Source organism: Triticum urartu, chromosome 1A (assembly GCF_056163025.1).
Source record: "Triticum urartu cultivar PI428250 chromosome 1A, HENAU_Tu73, whole genome shotgun sequence".
NCBI lineage: Eukaryota > Viridiplantae > Streptophyta > Magnoliopsida > Poales > Poaceae > Triticum > Triticum urartu.
Genome location: NC_141873.1, coordinates 67,595,258 through 67,609,331, shown reverse-complemented (window position 1 = coordinate 67,609,331; position 14,074 = coordinate 67,595,258). Strand labels below are relative to the sequence as shown.

Sequence of the window (14,074 nt, the reverse complement as noted above, 5' to 3'; positions counted from 1 at the left end):
GGAGGATCATCGGTTAGGAATTATGCTATGCGATGCTACTTGGAGGACTTCAGCTTCCCTCTTCTACATGTTGCAAGACGGAGGCTGCCAGAAGCGTAGTCTTCGAAAGGATTAGTTATCCCCCTCTTATTCCGGCTTTCTGCAGTTCAGTCCACATATGATACCCTTATTCCATTTGATACCATTGCATACATATGTAGTATAGCTCCTTGCTTGCGAGTACTTTGGATGAGTACTCACGGTTGCTTTCTCCCTCTTTTCCCCTATCCCTTTTACTTGGTTGTCGCAACCAGATGTTGGAGCCCAGGAGCCAGACGCCACCGTCGACGACGACTCCTACTACACCGGAGGTGCCTACTACTACGTGATGCCCGTTGATGACGACCAGGAGTAGCTAGGAGGATCCCAGGCAGGAGGCCTGCGCCTCTTTCGATCTGTATCCCAGTTTGTGCTAGCCTTCTTAAGGCAAACTTGCTTAACTTATGTCTGTACTCAGATATTATTGCTACCGCTGACTCATCTATGATCGAGCTCTTGTATTCGAGCCCTCGAGGCCCCTGGCTTGTAATATGATGCTTGTATGACTTATTTTATTTGTAGAGTTGTGTTGTGATATCTTCCCGTGAGTCCCTGATTTTGATCGTACACGTTTGCGTGTATGATTAGTGTACGATTAAATCGGGGCGTCACATAAGGGTGAGTTATGAAGATCTTCAGAAGGAGCGTGATTCATTACTTGCTCAACAAATCAGCGCTGCTCAGGAAGAATTCATGCCACCATGTTTGAAATGCATTGAACGTGAATCTGCTAATTCTTCACCTAAAAGTTCAAATGCTTCTATTGCTGCAAATTCTTCAACTGTCTCTGCTATCACTAATTCCTCGCCTGAGGATGTTGCTAGTATCACTGACCATGTAGGGCTGAAGGAATTGTATGTGGCATGCATGTACAAAAGCCTCAAAGGGCATCAGGCTCTTTGTGATGTGCTTAAAAAGCAGATCCTCAACATGAAACCTTGGAAAGAGGGTATTGCCTTTGAGAGGAAACTCAATGCTGATGGGACCTGCTGGAAACCTGAGCAGTATCCCAAAACCTCATGGGTTGCTGCTAAGGGAACTTTAGTGGATCTAGCTACCCTATCTGGCATTACATGTGAATCTTCATATTCTTTTGATGAGTCATTTGGCTCCAACTATAAACTATTCAAAAATAAGAATGGTGAAGTATTTGCTAGATATGTTGGCACTAACTGCAGGAACGGTCCCCCTATGAAGAAAATTTGGGTTCCCAAAAGGTGCCTTGAAAGTATCCAGGTGAATGTCATCATGACACCACCTGTGAAGAATAGGAACCCCAGATCAAATTCTTCATATGGACCAAAGTCTTCATATGGATCCAAGTCCTCATATGGACCAAATTACTCATATGGATCCAGATCCTCATATGAACACCATCGTGCTAACACTTCTGTTTCACAGGGAAGATCTGAGGGTTATGAATATGTGCATTATTCTTCAAATCCTCGTATGGATCAAAGTCTTCATAAGGAATGCAGTTTTGACGTCCATTTGCCAGAATCCATAATCATAAAATGCGGCAATTGCTAACATGATTCGGACAGACTTAAGCATCGCTACGGGTGAGAAAGTCTCATCGTAGTCAACTCCTTGAACTTGTCGAAAACCTTTCGCGACAAGTCAAGCTTTGTAGACAGTGATATTACCATCACCGTCCGTGTTCCTCTTGAAGATCCATTTATTCTCGATGGCCCTCCGATCATCGAGCAAGTCCACCAAAGTCCACACATTGTTCTCATACATGGATCCTATCTCAGATTTCATGGCCTCAAGCCATTTGTCGGAATCTGGGCTCATCATAGCTTCTTCATAGTTCGTAGGTTTGTCGTTGTCTAACAACATGACTTCCAGGGCAGGGTTATCTTACCACTCTGGTTGACCTACGAGGTTTAGTAGTTACTTGATCCAAAGTTTCATGATCATCATCATTAGCTTCCTCTCTAGTTGGTGTAGGCATCATGGGAACAGTTTTCTCTGATGTGCTACTTTCCAATTCGAGAGAAGGTACAATTACCTCATGAAGTTCCACTTTCCTCCCACTCGCTTCTTTCGAGAGAAACTCATTCTCTAGAAATGACCCATTCTTCGCAACACAGATCTTGCCTTTGGACCTGTGGTAGAAGGTGTACCCAATAGTTTCATTAGGGTATCTGATGGTGGCTCGAAGCTACGTCGGTATTTCCCCAAAGAGGAAGAGGTGATGCAGCACAACGGCAGTAGGTATTTCCCTTAATTATGAGACCAAGTTTATCGAACCAGTATGAGAACCAAGCAACACAACATAAACAGCCCCTGCACACAAATAACAAATACTCTCAATCCGACGTGTTATAGGGGTTGTCAATCCCTTTCGGGTAGCGGCGCTTCAAGATAGGCAAACAGACCTGAATAAAATTGTAGTAGATTGATAGATCAAACGCCAAATAAAATAAATAAGAATAAAACGCGGCAAGGTATTTTTGTATTTTTGGTTTAATAGATCTGAAAATAAAAAAGGAAAAGTAGATCACAAAGGCAAATAATATGAGAAAGAGACCCGAGGGCCGTAGGTTTCACTAGTGGCTACTCTCGAGAAAAATAGCAAACGGTGGGTAAAAAAAATTACTGTTGGGCAATTGATAGAACTTCAAGTAATCATGACGATATCCAGGCAATGATCATTACATAGGCATCATGTCCAAGATTAGTAGACCGACTCCTGCCTGCATCTACTACTATTACTCCACACATCGACCGCTATCCAGGATGCATCTAGTGTGTTAAGTTCATGGAGAAACGGAGTAATGCAATAAGAATGATGACATGATGTAGACAAGATCTATCTATGTAGAGATAGAACACATCATTTTATCCTTAGTAGCAACGATACATACGTGTCGGTTCCCCTTCTGTCACTGGGATCAAGCACCATAAGATCGAACCCACTACAAAGCACCTCTTCCCATTGCAAGATAAATAGATCAAGTTGGCCAAACAAAACTCAAATATCGGAGAAGAAATACGAGGCTATAAGCAATCATGCATATAAAAGATCAAAGAAACTCAAATAACTTTCATGGATATAAAAAGATAGATCTGATCATAAACTCAAAGTTCATCGGATCCCAACAAACACACCGCAAAAGAGTTACATCATATGGATCTCCAAGAGACCATTGTATTGAGAATCATACGAGAGAGAGGAAGCCATCTAGCTACTAACTACGGACCCGGAGGTCTACAAAGAACTACTCACGGATCAACGGAGAGGCACCAATGGAAGTGGTGAACCCCTCCGTGATGGTGTCTAGATTGGATTCGGTGGTTTTGGACTCTGCGGCGGCTGGAATTGATTTTCGTCGACTCCCCTAGGTTTTCTGAAATATTGGGGTATTTATAAAGCAAAGAGGTGGTCCGGGGGGCACCCGAGGTGGGCACAACCCACCAGGGCGCGCCTGGGCCTCATAGCGTGCCCTGGTGGGTTGTGCTACCCTCGGAGCACCCCCAGGCGTTGCCTTGACCCATTGGGTCACTTCTGGTCCATAAAAAATTTCCGTAAAGTTTCGTTGCATTTGGACTCCGTTTGGTATCGATTTCCTACCATGCAAAAAACATGCAGAAAACAACAACTGGCACTTGGCACTATGTCAATAGGTTAGTACCAAAAAATGATATAAAATGACTATAAAATGATTATAAAACATCCAAAATTAATAATATAACAATATAGAACAATAAAAAATTATAGATACGTTGGAGACGTATCAGCATCCCCAAGCTTAACTCCTACTCGTCCTCGAGTAGGTAAGTGATAAAAATAATTTTTTTGATGTGGAATGCTGCCTAACATGTCATCTCATATTTCTTTTCTTTATAGCGTGGACATTTGGACTTTTATATTGTTCAAAGCAATAGCCTAGTTTTGACATGACAACTTAAATACTCAAGCATATCAACAAGCAACCATGTATTTCAAAATATCAATGCTAAAATAAGCTATCCCTAGCCCATCACGCTTAATCATTGATCCATTCATGAAACACACTCGCATATTAACTACACCCAATGCTCAAGTACGATCATAGTGCCTCCTAATTGGTGCTTTATAAGAGAAGATGGAGACTCAAATTCAAAATAAAAATTGCATAAAGTAAAAGAAATGCCCTTCATAGAGGGAAGTAGGGATTTGTAGAGGTCTAGAGCTCAAAGCGAAAAACTTAGAGATAAAAACATTTTGGGAGGTGTGTCCTTCCCACCAACGAAAATGACTTAGAGTTCCCAACACTTTCCATGATAGATATATCATAGCCGGTTCCCAAACAGAAAATAAAGTTTATTCTTTTTTCCACCCTACTTTCACTTTCCATGGTTAGCCGGATCCACGGGTGCCTTCCATACCAACACTTTCCAAGAAATTTATTATTTGACAACATAAAGTAAATTAATTTTTCATTTCGGGACTGGGCATCCCTAATGCCTTTGCCTTACTCACTTTCTTGTAAATACAGGCTTCTACAAGGACCAGGTGTAGTCACACTCGATTCAACTAAAGCTGGAGAAACAGACACCCACTAGCCACCTATGTGTGAATCACGGCGGTAGAACTAGTCTCATGAACGCGGTCATGTAATCTCGGTCTGGGCCGCTTCATCCAACAATACCGCTGAATCAAAGTATGACATATTGGTAAGCAGTATGGCTATTATCGCCCACAACTCTTTGTGTTCTACTCGTGCATATAACGTCTACGCATAGACTTGGCTCAGATGCCAATGTTAGGGAACGCGGTATTTCAAAAAATTTCCTACGATCATGCAAGATCTATCTAGGAGATGCATAGCAACGAGATGGGAGAGTGTGTCTACGTACCCTCGTAGACCGAAAGCGGAAGCGTTAAGTAACGCGGTTGATGTAGTCGACCGTCTTCACGACCCAACCGATCAAGTACCGAACGCACGACACCTCCGCGATCTGCACACATTCAGTTCGGTGACGTCCCTCGAACTCTTGTTCCAGCTGAGGCCGAGGGAGAGTTTCGTCAGCACGACGGTGTGGTGACGGTGATGATGAATTTACCAGCGTAGGGCTTCGCCTAAGCACTGCAACGATATGACCGAGGTGTGTTTCTATGGAGGGGGCACCGCACACAACTAAGAGAAACTTTGGTGTGCCTTTGGGGTGCCCCCTCCCACGTATATAAAGGGGGGAGGGAGGAGGAGGCCGGCCAAGGGGAGGAGGAGCGCCATGGGGGGGGGGGCAATCCTACTCCAAGTAGGATTCGGCACCCCCTTTCCTATTCCAACAAGGAGCAGGGGGAAGGTGAGGGAGAAGAGAAGGAAAGGGGGGCCGGCCCCCCTAGTCCAATTCGGTTTGGGCTAGGGGGGCGCGCGCCCTGCCTTGGCCTGCCTCCTTTCTTCCACCAATAGGCCCATGAGGTCCAATAACCCCCCGGAGGGTTCCGTAAACCCCCGGTACTCCGAAAAAATACCCGATACACCTCGGAACTAGTCTGGTGTCCGAATATAGTCTTCTAATATATCAATCTTATGTGTTGACCATTTCGAGACTCCTCGTCATGCCCGTGATCTCATCCGGGACTCCGAACTACCTTCAGTACATCAAAACTCATAAACTCATAATATCGATGGTCATCGAACGTTAAGCGTGCGAACCCTACGGATTCGAGAACTATGTAGACATGACCGAGACTCATCTTCGATCAATAACCAATAGCGGAACCTGGATGCTCATATTGGCTCCCACATATTCTAAGAAGATCTTTATTGGTCAAACCGCATAACAACATACGTTGTTCCCTTTGTCAACGGTATGCTACTTGCCCGAGATTCGATCGTCAGTATCATCATACCTAGTTCAATCTCGTTACCGGCAAGTCTCTTTACTCGTTCCGTAGTGCATCATCCCGTGACTAACTCATTAGTCACATTCCTTGCAAGGCTCATAGTGATGTGCATTACCGAGAGGGCCTAGAGATACCTTTTCGATACACGGAGTGACAAATCCTAATCTCGATCTATGCCAACTCAACAAACACCATCGGAGACACCTGTAGAGCATCTTTATAATCACCCAGTTACGTTGTGATGTTTGATATCACACAAGGTGTTCCTCCGGTATTCGGAAGTTGGATAATCTCATAGTCATAGGAACATGTATAAGTCATGAAGAAAGCAATAGCAATAAACTAAACGATCATAATGCTAAGCTAACAGATGGGTCTTGTCCATCATATCATTCTCTAATGATATGATCCCGTTCATCAAATGACAACACATGTTTATGGCTAGGAAACTTAACTATCTTTTATTAACGAGCTAGTCAAGTAGAGGCATACTTGAGACACTATGTTTGTTTATGTATTCACACATGTACTAAGTTTCCGGTTAATAAAATTCTAGCATGAATAATAAACATTTATCATGATATAAGGAAATATAAATAACAACTTTATTATTGACTCTATGACATATTTCCTTCATCAAATGCATTTAAGATGTCTAGCTTTAGCAGGATTGCAGGCTGACGAAGTGCTTGCAGCTGTCTTGCGGTGCTCTGAACCATCATGAAATTATCATGCAGAGCTTGCCCTTTGACAAACGCGCTTCGATGAATGCCCACCAGGTGCGGCAACTCCAGCGCAAGGCGACGCGCCAACACTTTGTCGAAGATCTTCGCCATTCCAACGCAAGGCAACTTTACAAAAGCTTTCCCTGATCGAAAAGCGAAACTTGCCAAGTAGTGCATAAAATTGTTGTGATTTTCTTTAAAAAATTGCCACCACGTGGTCTGGATCCAAGGGTTGTTGGGATTCCCTGGACCTGGCGCTAGGCGCTGGCGAATGAGCCAATGCGCAACCCCATGCCCCCAGCGCGCCCGTTTTGGGTCAGCCAAGTGCGGGCACCCTTTTTAAATTTATTGTTTTTGCTTTTTGTTATTGTATTTTTATTCTTTAAATAATTCGGATTCTAAATAATTTTAACAAAAATATCCAAGAAATCATAAATATTTGTGGATTTTTTATGATTTAAATACATGTTCATGATTAAAAAATTAATTTTCGGGAAATTAAAAATGCTCATCATTTTTCAAAACTGCTCATGATTTTAATGAATGTTTATGTAATCAAAAAGTGTTCATGAATTTGAAAACATGTTCGGAATTCGAAAAATATTTGCAAAATAAAAAAAATGCTTGTGAGTTATAAAAAAGTTCATCAATTCAAAAAATATTCATGAATTTCAATAATTGTTCGTCAATTCAAAACATGTTCACTAGTTTCGTATAAAATGTTCAGAATTTTATTATATGTTTTCAAATTTGTAAGAAATGATCGCAAACTGAAAAAATTCATGATTTAGAAAAATACGAATTTTAGAAAATGGTAGCTAATTTGAAAAAATGTTCTTGATTTCATAAGAATGTTGGCGGGTGCAAACATATTCATGATTTAAAAATATTCAAGGTTTCAAAAAATAAAAATTAACAAAAGCAAAAGTACAATAAAATGAAAACTAGAAATAAAAGAAAAAAGAACTAAAAAACACTTAAATGAAAGAAGGAAGAAAAGAACGAAAAATAAAAAGTAGAAAAAAACCTAAAGAAAGAGAAAAACCGCAAGTATTTCCCAAACTGTGCGTAGTGGCAAGGGCGGTCGCTAACTAGCAACCTATGCGTCAAACAGGATCCCCCTATGCAGGGAAAGTTTTCTAGTTATCATTTGCCATATAAAATGGCACAGTGAACGAACCCAGCGTGCAACAAAATGGTAGAACTGGGCCGACCCAAGTGGCTCACCCTGCGGGCATTGCCTCCACGGGCGTCAAACTAGGATTCACCTCTATCCAACGCCCAGAAAACCCCTCGACGAATCGGCAGTAAATGGCTTGAATCTGGCGCGCGGCAATTTGATTGATTCAAAACTGTAACTATTTCAACTGGGCAGCCACCGTAGTTCAAATCAGAGAAAAAGTGGTAGCGGTGTTCTTGCATTTCTAGTTCTACTGAACGAAAAAATATCCAAAAAAAATGAACAAAAAACAAGAACTAAGCTCCATTCGGAGCGGAGGGGGTAGAAAACAAGGGAATTGAAAACTTCACAGAAATGTGCTTCCCCTGAGTCCTGACTAGGGGAAACCTTGGAACGTGAAACACAGGGACATAGTTCCTCCGTATCATAATATAAGTGCATTTTCAACTTAGGTTTAGTGTAAAAACGATATTTTCAACATTAATTTAGTGTAAAAAATGCTTTTATATTAGGAGTAGAATTTTGCTGCACGTGAACTAGTAAAACCCAAGGAATATGAGGATAAAAGCGAGTGAATGCATTTGTCTCCAACTATGTGAAAATATAAATTTTTAGCTGTACATGCAGGCCGCCCGTTTGACACTCACATGCAAGGATTTTTAAATACAGCCGACTGACACCTTGCATTGGGCTTCGGCCCAAACATTGGGTTGCAGTAGATTTTTTCATTCCCGTGAAAAGTAGAGGATGGGTAAACTTTTCTGTGGAATGAGCGAGGATGTTCCTTCAAACTGGACACATCATAGATTATTTTTCCGAGAGAAACCAGACCTATAAAAATTCCTGCAGACCAAACGGGGCCTAAACGACTGATACTGAACCGACCATAAGTTTTATGGATAGATAACATGAAAAGGTTCACACCATGATAAGTTACACAAGTTCAAGCAAGCTGAAGGAAAGGAAAACATCACACAAAATAGAATTACAGAAAAGAGTGGCCTGCCGCATGCTAGACACTTTGACCTCAGTTGGTGACGGTCTGCTGGATCACTTTGGGGCTGTTTGGTTGGAGACTCAGGGGTTGTTTGGATCCCAGCCTAAGCGTGCCACGCCTAAGGTGAGGCGTGCCACAGCCCCTTAGGCGTGCGTTTGGTTCTGAACAAAAGTTAGCCTCGCCACAACGTCAAGGGTCGTCCGCCGCTGAAATTTTGCCAAAAAGTGTGGCGCTCGTTTCGCCCTCCACACTCGCCGCGGCGCGCCAACTGAGCCACAAAAATCCCCGCGAACTGATAAAAGTCACCGCTTCCCTGTTCGTCCTCAGTCCAAAAATCCCCCACCCCTTCAGTCTTGACCCCATGGCTGAGAGCCCTTCTCTCTCCCCTTCCAGATCCAGCTGAGGACGACCTTGCCGCCGCACTCGATCTGCTCCTCCCTGGTACGAATCCTCATCACCGCAGCATCTATCTCCTCCACCTCCTCCACCTCCTCCATCTCCTCCATCTCATCACGTCAGATTCATCTCATACATGCAGATCTGGACGTCCTTGATTTTCTCAAGAGAAAAATACCAGCCTTCTTCCGTGATTTGTGGGATTTCCCGTTGCTTGTTCCTGCCCTTGTTGCATCCAGACTAGGAACTTCCATCTCATAGTGAAAGGTCAACTATTTGTTAAGAGGAAAGGTAACATCGTAATCCCCCTTTGCAATTGTTGCATGCTTGTACGAGTGAGATTATAAGTTAGTAATTTCTTGTAAGTATGTGGTGTTGATGTAAGATTTGACATCTCTCTGTGTTCTTTTCTTAGATATGTATTGTACAATTTATTGTTTGAGTAATATACTGTCCTCTGTATAATTTGCGTTGGATAAAAAATTTATATATAGTTCCACTCACTGATGTCATCTGATTTTTTAATGCTATTATTGTTTCATAGATGGACCAAAGAACATTATGCTTACAGTATTACATGCATTATTATCACTACTACATGTGGAGGAGAAGATTGCTTGCTGCCATTATTGTGTGTTTAGGGATGTACTGGTACAAGATTAATGTCCGAAAAAGGAAGAGAAAATCTATAACTTATGCTCCCATGTTCGAACGAGATGTTGAAAGGATGTCACGCCTGAACCGTATGTATTATGGAACCGAGGCTAATTGCATAAGTGAGCTGCGCAGGCGCAAATTTGTTTTTCACAAATTGTGTGCCAACCTGAGACGTCGTGGTCTACTGGTAGACACATTCCATGTAACTGTGGAGGAGCAAGTTGCCATGTTCATCCATGTTGTGGGTCATAACTGGAAAAATAGATCGATTGGTTTCGAGTTTTATCGATCGGGCGAGACTGTTAGTAGGTACTTCAATGCTGTTTTAGATGCCCTGTGTCTCCTTGCTCGTGATGTCATATGCATCAGAACCATCGAAACACATTCGAAGATAACAAGTAGCTCCAGGTTTCACCCTTACTTTGAGGTAGATCCAAAATTATTCACAAGTATCTGCAATGTATTTATAGGTTCCAGTCAGTCTGTTTGAAACTGGTTCTCTCTTTTCGTAGGGATGCATAGGAGCTCTGGATGGTACGCATATACCGGCATGTGTGCCAATCCACATGCAAGATAGGTTTAGGGGTAGAAAGTCCTTTCCCACACAAAATGTGCTAGCAGCCGTTGATTTTGACCTAAGATTTACATATGTTCTTGCTGGATGGGAGGGATCGGCTCATGATTCTTATGTGCTCCAAGATGCCCTATCACGTCCCAATGGCCTTAAAATACCAGAAGGTGGGATTCTAACCCATGGCTTCAAACTGAAACTTTCTTTAGTTCTTAGCTAATGTGTTAGCATCATCATGATGTAGGTAAATATTTTCTAGCGGATGCGGGATATGCTGCAAGACCCGGTATACTACCCCCATATCGTGGTGTCCGATATCACCTAAAGGAATATAGGGGAAGTAGAGAGCCTGAGAACCCAAGGGAGTTATTCAGCCATCGCCATTCCTCACTTAGAACAACCGTCGAAAGAGCATTTGGTACCTTGAAGAATCGATTTAAAATATTTGCAAGTCAGCCATTCTTCCCTCTAAAAACACAAGTAAAAATTGTGTTTGCTTGTTGTGCGCTCCATAACTGGATCCTAGATGATGGTCCTGATGAGTATGTCTATGATGATGCTACTTGGTACTCGGCCCTTCCACGGAGTAGACGACACCGTCGTGACGTTTACCAGGAGAGCCAGGCATGGGCACACAAAAGGGATGTACTAGCTCAAAAAATGTGGGAGGATAATTTAGCAGCTCAAGATCAAGATGATTAAGAAGTTAGTATGTAAGGCTGATGTTGATGGGTTTTATTTTAGGTTCCATTCAGTCTGTTTGAAACTAGAGTTCTGCCTTATTTCTATGTATCAAACATGAGTGCTATTTTGTTACATTTGGTCATTATGTATGTGATTCATGTGAAACTATGTTGGTTGTACCTCTGTAAACTTATATCACTTATTTTATCTTTAGTAAATTGTTGGTTGTTTCATGCTTATTTGCCTCACCTATTATCTTTTAATTAAAATGGCTCACTGTATGAGAAACAACGATGGCCAAGGGAAAGGGGAAGTCTGATGGTGATGGGTGCTCTCATGAGAGGACTATTTCCTGGGCTGATGATCAGACCAAGTTTATGTTGGATTGGTGCATTGAATACATGAAGGAACAATATGCGGGATTTAGGTTCAGGAAGCATCATCTTTTGAAGTATGCTGATGCTTTAAATAGAAAATTTGCTATGGGGGTGACACTTGCTCAAGTTGATCGTCACTTCAGGCACTACAAAGAAAATTGGAAGTACATTGCCGCCGCAATTAGCAAGAGTGGCAATGTTTTCGATGATATTAGATGTGTGGTAACTATCTCCGAGTCTGAAAAGTCTTGCCTCAATGTACGTATAATTTAGTTTCTTTTTAAAACTTAATATGGCTAATTTAATTAGGATCTTAATGTGTGTGTGCTTGTAATGCAGGATAGAGCAAGGCGCTTGCTTTCTAAGCCCATCAAGTTCTACTATGAGATGCAGGAGCTATTCACAGGCACTAGTGCTGATGGTTCTTTGGCCATGGACCAGCATACATGCACAATTGATTCCGATGACTCGGACAATGATGAAGGGTTGTATGATCTCAACTGCTATCCATAGTATGAGGGCCCTCTTGAGGAGGATTCTGACACTTTGCCAACAACACATTGTCCTAAAAGACCTCTAGTACCTGTAGGTGGTGATAATTCAACATCTAGCACTAGCCGAGTTGGTAAGAAGCGCCCAAGAGGTAGCAAGTCACCTACTAAGAAGCCATCAAGAACCAAGAGTCGTTTCGTGGAGTCCGCTGAAGAAATCAACTCTACATTGAGGTCACTCCAGCAATCCCTTACTGCCGCTCCTCCTCCAATGCCCCAAGTTGTTGATCCTTATGCTAGTTTATGGAAGAGGTTGGAGGAACTCCCAATTACCACATATCAAAGAATTACTGTTGGTGTGCACTTATCTTGCAAGGACAATGAAGGTTTGCGTGGTTGGTTATGCAGTGCAAGTGAAAAAACTTTTGAAACTTGGGTTTGCAAGTCCTTTGCTGACAAAGATCATGTTTATAGCAACATGTGAAGTTATCTAGTTGCTAACTTGTCATGTCTAGAAGTTGGCAACCTATGAAGTTTAGAAGATGGCAACTTTTGGTATTTAGGAGATGAACTTGTGCTACGGCTACTGCTTTTGGGAAGTAGATCTTTTGATGTGTGGTGAAACACTTTAATGTAACTTGGCCAGAACTTGTGTTATTGCTATGAGTGACTATCACTTGACTTTATAATGATGGACGAAACTTGCACGTATCTATCTTATTTTCTATCTTGATTATGAGTTTGCATTTTGAATTATTTTGTACAGATGGGATTAATAGAAAATGCTCCATGTTACTTTTTATGGTTATTATTATTGCGACAAAATCTTCTTACATTTACTGAAGCATGTTGTAGTATGATTGCTTTGCGAGACAAATGGCAAGTAATCTCATCACCGTGGAGTCTAGCAGTAAGGTGATTCTAACCACCTGTGGCAGGAAACCATGGCAGAAAACCAAACGCAAACCATAACTTTTTGCCAAACATTTGTGGAATCCATCCAAACACACGCCACACAAAATCTGCCACACCTAACCTAAGGCATGGCTACCAACCAAACAGTTTGATTTTGCCACACATTATGGCAAGCCACAAATTATCACCACTTACAGGTACTGGAGGTCTTTTAGGACAATGTGTTGTTGGCAAAGTGTCAGAATCCTCCTCAAGAGGGCCCTCATACTTTGATAGCAGTTGAGATCATACAACCCTTCATCATTGTCCGAGTCATCGGAATCAATTGTGCATGTATGCTGGTCCATGGCCAAAGAACCATCAGCACTAGTGCCTGTGAATAGCTCCTGCATCTCATAGTAGAACTTGATGGGCTTAGAAAGCAAGCGCCTTGCTCTATCCTGCATTACAAGCACACACACATTAAGATCCTAATTAAATTAGCCATATTAAGTTTTAAAAAGAAACTAAATTATACGTACATTGAGGCAAGACTTTTCAGACTCGGAGATAGTTACCACACATCTAATATCATCGAAAACATTGCCACTCTTGCTAATTGCGGCGGCAATGTACTTCCAATTTTCTTTGTGGTGCCTGAAGTGACGATCAACTTGAGCAAGTGTCACCCCCATAGCAAATTTTCTATTTAAAGCATCAGCACACTTCAAAAGATGATGCTTCCTGAACCTAAATCCCGCATATTGTTCCTTCATGTATTCAATGCACCAATCCAACATAAACTTGGTCTGATCATCAGCCCAGGAAATAGTCCTCTCACGAGAGCACCCATCACCATCAGACTTCCCCTTTCCCTTGGCCATCGCTGTTTCTCATACAGTGAGCCATTTTAATTAAAAGATAATAGGTGAGGCAAATAAGCATGAAACAACCAACAATTTACTAAAGATAAAATAAGTGATATAAGTTTACAGAGGTACAACCAACATAGTTTCACATGAATCACATACATAATGACCAAATGTAACAAAATAGCACTCATGTTTGATACATAGAAATAAGGCAGAACTCTAGTTTCAAACAGACTGAATGGAACCTAAAATAAAACCCATCAACATCAGCCTTACATACTAACTTCTTAAACATCTTGATCTTGAGCTG

General features: G+C 41.8%; 1 non-coding gene and 1 pseudogene across 1 annotated transcript; one reads left to right on the top strand and one right to left on the bottom strand.

Annotated features, from left to right (window-relative positions):
• The first annotated feature begins 11,423 nt into the window (after nt 1–11,423).
• Nucleotides 11,424–12,231, top strand: LOC147990065 (uncharacterized; annotated as a pseudogene).
• Nucleotides 12,232–12,871: 640 nt separating this feature from the next.
• Nucleotides 12,872–13,777, bottom strand: LOC125507483 (uncharacterized). The gene is made up of 2 exons (XR_015619094.1): nt 13,435–13,777; nt 12,872–13,353 (listed from the first exon to the last, which is right to left on the bottom strand). It is a non-coding gene; the product is annotated as an uncharacterized LOC125507483 (transcript).
• Nucleotides 13,778–14,074: the final 297 nt, after the last annotated feature.